This window comes from Castanea sativa, chromosome 3 (assembly GCF_040712315.1).
Source record: "Castanea sativa cultivar Marrone di Chiusa Pesio chromosome 3, ASM4071231v1".
Taxonomy (NCBI): Eukaryota; Viridiplantae; Streptophyta; class Magnoliopsida; order Fagales; family Fagaceae; genus Castanea; species Castanea sativa.
The window spans coordinates 1,963,387-1,969,835 of NC_134015.1; the positions used below are offsets into that span (position 1 = coordinate 1,963,387).

Here is a 6,449-nt window from a genome sequence, read left to right on the forward strand (position 1 = left end):
GAAAAAAGTGGTATCCCTAATCTTACTCAAAAGCACCAATTAGTGGAAAAGGAAAAGGCACCATAATTATATTAGCAGCTATAATACATCACTATTTCAACCTTGCTCCCCTATTATTATTGGAAGAGAGATTTCACCATTGTATTGCTTATTAGTTTAAATATCTTCATATTCATCTATGCATAGTTAATTATGTGACAATATTAGCAGGACTTTTTTTTTTTTTGATTTGGTGAGAAAGATATATAGTATCAATTTCAACACAATTATTTTTCAAAAAAAAAAAACAAAAAAAGATTCCAGGACACTTTTAATGTACACGAATCATAATATGTTAATTCAACAGTTTTTTTTTTTTTTTAAATGTGAAATTTGTGGTCTAGGGTCTTCATAGATCAAGTTGGCGTACCATGAAATTTGTTTAATCATTCCTTAGCGAACAGACGTGGTAACATGTTATAGCATTTTATATATTACTGATCTTAAGTCTGATGCAGGCTTACATGGTAACAATACACGGCACATTTGATGGTAAAAACAATATATATTGTTCTTCCCCAAGCAGTGTCACATGCAACTCAAGAGATAACAAGGCACGACATTTGATGGTATAACAGCACATGTATCTTTTTTGTTTGCTCCTTTTTAGGGACTAATTAATTACTCATAGATCAAGAAGATAAATAAAAATATTATAATATAATCACCGTACACTCTTGGTGCAGTAGTCACTCTACAAGTATAAATGCTTGTGGGGTGTGGGGGGTAAGGGCCAGGATTCAAGTCTCCAGGAAAGAGTTTTACACACATATACACATATACACTTAGATTAGGCTAGAGTAGAAATTCTATCTTGTATCAAAAAAAAATATATATATATATTATATATATATATATATATTAGAACATAACAGTTGAAAGATTATTGGTGATACGATGAATTTTTTATGAGATATTATTAACATAGGATCATATACTACAGTCAATGGGTTATGCTAAGTGCTAGATTGCTTAGCCAGCTGGAAATATTGCTATCGGTTTTTTTTTTTTTTTTAATTTTAATTTTAATTTCATTCTTTCTTTCTTCTGAACTCTTTGTTTTTCCGAAAATATGAGTCAAGATTGCCCCCGATCCAGTTCATTGATTCCAACAAGGATGTGTCTGGTAGTCATTTTTTAATTCAAATTAATCTTGTTTTTCCTTTTTTTTTTTTTTTTTTTTTTTTTTTACATTTTTGAATATTATATAATATTACGGGATTAGTTGGATCCTTACGTTCATATGAGGTAAGAAAACCAGTTTCTAACCTTTAGATCTACTTTCTCTAACTTATCCTCACTTGTTTATTTTCGTTTATTATATATATAAAAAAAAAAGAAAAAAAAAAAAAAAAAATTGTGGTTTATTTCACCAAAAATGAATCATTTTATGTCCATACTACATATTTTAATGGGATCCAATAAAATGGTTAGTAAAGACTCCATAAATGATAAGTATTGCTAAGAGCTCTATAATTTAACTGTTAATGAAATAAAATATAGGTAACTAGTGATTTTCAAATATCTTGATTATGATGAGATATTTACATAGGATGCGATAGCAGTCTAAACTTGTATATTATGTAGTAAAAATAACAAGTAACTTCCAATTAACTAAGTTTTGTAATCGAAAATTTCAATTATAATCACTACATATTAGGAAATACCATGTCATAAAACAATAAACAAATAAAGTATAAGACACGCAATATGGTGATTACGTAGAAAACTCAAAAAAGATTTTCCAAGAGGATAACAACCATATGGGAAGCCTTCCCCAACAAAACAATCGATGGTGGTAGTAGCATTGGGATAACATTGTGGCTTCAATCTTTAATCAGCAATCTTGAAGGATACCCTTTTCATATCTAATTTGGTTTCCCTTCTCCATATTCAATCCTCTTAACAAATTCCTAAGATTTATACCAAACCTTTTGAGTAATGATCCATTTCATCGCCTTATCAACAAGCTCAACATTACTCATATAAACAGTCCACCTTGAGGAGTATTAGAGGCAATTAGAAGATGTTGAGGTCCAAATTATCACGAGTACTGAAATCTAAAACTAAAGGGGCCCTCGAAAATAGGCAAAGCCCATTTTGCCAACTAAGGCCCACTTAAAATGAGTAAGAAGAAGCCCAAACCCATGGATGGGCAAGCTTTAGGGCCTTAGAAAAAGGAAGGAAAGGGAAAAAGGAAGCTCAGCCCAGCCTTTGTAAGGAGAGTTTCTTGGGGAGCTCAAAAAGGGACTGGACTAGGATACCTTAGGACTGCCAGAACCATAGGATCCTCGGGAAATGCAAGAAGGGATCAATTGGGATTTGGACAACTTAAGGGAGCATGCTCATGGACAAAAGAAACTAAAATAGGCATGTCCCATCAACTACCTATGGCTCAGAAAAAAGACTGATGACTTAGGAATCAGTACTTGATAAATAAATAAAAAGTCTAGTACCTCGGGGAACGCAAGAGGGTGAACCATGAAGAAAGGTGGTTGGGATCTTTCAGCTTGACAGGGAGGAATCTACCCATTTAGAGAAAATGACAAAATTTGAATTTGAAAAGGGGCATCTAAAAGCTTTGGGAAAAGAAGATTGAAAGTCAGCCCTTAGGACCCCCTAAAAGAGGAAGGTCAGCTGAGGACTTTTTTGGAGGGAAATCTTAAAAGGAGACAATAGTGAGAAAATAAGGAAGGGACCAGCCACCAATGTTGCTGACACAACATTGGTTCTAGTACCCAGGGCAGCAAATGGAGAGAATCAATGGTACACTAAAAACACTAGGAATGTACTATAAAGGGGGATCAAGCCATCAGCAAAAACTATTCAGCAATAACTAATTAGAGAAAAAAAAAAACCCTTTGAAAGACTTATTTAAAATTCAAAAAATGAGAAAAGAGGGAAAACACTATGAGGGATAGTGAGACAGGCACTAGAGAATACACTTGGGTTTAAAGGGATTCAAACCTCACAAGTCTTAGAAGCCTACAAAGAGCTATCTAAGTTTGTGACTTTTAAACTTATTTGGACCTTATGACATATCCCAGTGAAAGGAGGGCCCAATATACTAAAACTCAAAATAATGAAATATTATTTCTCTTTTTGAGGATCCCTAGCGTCTTTATTTACTTTTTTTTTTCTTTACTGTTTCTCATCCATTTACTTTACAATACATATATATTTGTGTGTATGAATATGTATGTGTTGTAGGATCCATGTTTTGTGCACAACTTGGTTCGTGATTAGCCCAATATAGCTACGGTGAACCGCTGTTGTGAACCAAGCTCAATCTACCAAACAACAAGTACAAGCTCAGTCCACCAAACAAGTACAAGACTTCTTGGGGGCCTAGGATCCTTGATTCTACTTGTGTCCAGGTATTGTCGAAAATAAGAACCCATAGAAGGTATTAGAAATTCAAGTATGAAAATCTTCTCCCACACTTTTAGCCTAAAGTCTAGTATGTTGGCTATTCAGATTCAATCTAAATATTTTTGTATGAAGGAAACAATTAGAGAAACTATTTGTTATTAATCTTTTCTTGTACAGTACGCAATAGAGTGTCAAGAGATTTGGAAAAACCAAGAGCAACAAATTTTCAATTGATTTGAGAAAATCAGGAGCTTTGATCATGTTCTACACCACTGATGATGAATAAAAAAAAAAAAGGTAACTGGTGTATGCAAATTTACAATACAATACTTCACACACTACAATGCAATGGAATCTTCTCTATGGCTCTATATGAATTCCTCAAATGTCAAACGGATAATCACAATTACAAATCAAATTTCAGGGAATCAATCCTTCATGAACAAAGCTAACAGGACCAATATCACTTGAATTTTTGCTGCACTAGCCATTTAGGCTGGGATTATTTGATTACAGGTCCACACAAAAGCAAAACGCGCATGAACAACTTAAACATATAAACAACTTGCTTCTAAAGCCACCTTATTTGTTTGACCAGCATAAACTACACTGCTCCAATTGGTTTAGACTGCACAAGTTTTACAAACAAGGTTGTTGCTTCAGGACGAAGGGGACAAAATACCAATATATATATATATATATATATATATATATATATATATATATATATAAATATATATATATATATATATATTATGATCAAATCTTGGGAAATAAAAAATTTCAACAAAATTTATTACCACAAATCTAAAGGATTTTTTTTTGACATTCTATCAATTGAAAATAATCAGCAAACAATTAAAGTCTTAAGCTCATATCCATCCCATGATCAATTTGGTGTTTTGATTCCTCCCCCACAAGTTCTAGCAAATTCTCAAAAATGTGTACACTATACTGAATACCATAGTAAATTTTCCTGCGTTCCGGATGTAGGACCATTATTGCAATGTAGCATTATATTGAATTGAGGCCACAGGCAAAGCAACAATATTTACCAAAATTCCAAACTGAGCAAGATTTGAGATAAATTAGCAACTCATTGACAATATTTAAAACATAGATAACCACATGGTGGAATGATGTCAAGCAATTTTATTGGAATAATATAAAAATTCATAATGATGTTTACACATACAAAGAATATATATATATACACACACACCTTTTAGATAACTTTAAAAAAGCTAACAGAAAAGCACCTTAATGATGAGAAGAAAAAAAAAAAAAAAGAATAAAAATGAAGACCTGCAATCAAACCTGATGATGAGGTGAACACAAAGGACGAGGGCACAAAAGATGAAATTTGAGGTCAATCTCAAATTTTCATCACTATAAAACTCAACACTGTAGAGCACAACACCAATCTCCATGCTTGTAACTTCAACAGTCTCTGGCCACAAGCAAAATGAGCTTCATCTGCGATCTGATTCATGAGTGACAACCATACCCAACAGATTAATGTAGAGAAAGATATAAGAAACTAGATAGTAGCATGCCAAATAGAGAACCTAAAAAGACAGCAGAGGAATAATGAGGGACAAATTCGAGAAAATTTGTTTGTTGGCAATATTAGTATGTAAAAAGGAAAAACTTACTTCCCTTGGCAGTTCAAAATCCATGCTCGCATATCCAAGTGCTCAACAAACATCCTTTCTCTGTCCTCGGAGGTCTATTGTAAAGCAAGGAATGTTTTCTAGTGGCTCGGATTTAGAGCTTATTCAAGGTAGCAAGCATCATTATTAGTGATTAGTATAATAATACTTTTAATCACAATGGACATCAATGATAATGATTTAAAGTGAATATACGGTAGTCTAACCTCAATTTCAAAGGGCTATAACATTTTAAGAGGAATTTCAAAGATTATGCATTATACAAGGGATGAGCACCACGAGCTATACACGAGCAATCAAAAGACTAGTAAAAGAAAAAGGTGACCAATAGGGGACAGACTATATCCAGCAGCAGAATGCTAATTCCTACAGTAAACTTTACTACTATGCCTTGCAACTTATTTAACTCATAAGCAAGATGAGGAGCAAAAAATTAAACCAGAAAATATAATCCTAATTCCTACAACAAAACAGAGCTACCAAAGACTTTATTGGAATGAGAAGCACCAATGAGTAAGGATTTGACAATCAAACAAACAAATGGGAGTTAAATGAAAAATATACCATATAATATATTTGAGAGGCATTATCTTCGTCACTTTCCTTTGTAAGTGGTTTCAAGCTCTTGCTCAGTTCCTTCCTCAATTGAATCCTTGATATTGCTGATGGTGTTTCCACTTTGAGATTGATCTTACCTTCTTCATCCATTGTAAATAATCTGTCCATATGGCATATGTTAATCTGTTGGTCTAATGCTATTTGTAACAACTAGAGGACTTTGTCTATGATCTGAATTCATGAATGACAAACAGAAGAAGATTTTTTAGAGATATAATCATAGATTACACTAGGAGATGAGCTAGATATGACATTGTCAATAATTTTAGGAGATTTAGCTGCAAAATCTTTTGACAGTACTCCAAATTTTCTACTGAGAAGAGTACTCTTTAACACAAGTTCATATGTATAGATTATAATTTTGTAGCAACTTCTTAATATCACATGGTCCAGTCCTTTCAAAATCAGGGAACTTAAAAAACTCCAATTTTAGCTCCATAAAATAGAAAACAAATAAAATGGTAAATCAATTGACATTACCTCATAAACCACAAAAGCCATTCTTGAGCTTTGTCTACTCCCATTAAGTAAAACTGATGAGATTCAAATGAAAAATTATCAAACAGATATACTGGAGCAGTTTGCAAGTTGAACTTTGCTGACACATGCACAATCGCAAATAATTTTCCACCATCATCATCATCCAAAAATCTGAAGTTGTAGCTAAATTTATGAACACCGAAGAGGGTGAAATTTATGGGCCAGCCCGCCCCATTTTTACTTGGCCCTTGGCCTCAATGGGTCGGG

At 33.2% G+C, this 6,449-nt stretch overlaps 1 long non-coding RNA gene across 3 annotated transcripts; it reads right to left on the minus strand.

Moving 5' to 3' along the window:
• Nucleotides 1–3,750: 3,750 nt before the first annotated feature.
• Nucleotides 3,751–6,249, minus strand: LOC142629440 (uncharacterized). Of its 3 annotated transcripts, none has more exons than XR_012843061.1 (5): nt 6,183–6,249; nt 5,649–5,802; nt 5,067–5,184; nt 4,721–4,894; nt 3,751–4,039 (listed from the first exon to the last, which is right to left on the minus strand). It is a non-coding gene; the product is annotated as an uncharacterized LOC142629440 (long non-coding RNA). The 3 variants fall into 3 exon arrangements; XR_012843060.1 differs by having other exon boundaries at nt 4,729–4,894; nt 6,183–6,248; XR_012843059.1 differs by lacking the exon at nt 3,751–4,039 and having other exon boundaries at nt 4,148–4,894; nt 6,183–6,248.
• Nucleotides 6,250–6,449: the final 200 nt, after the last annotated feature.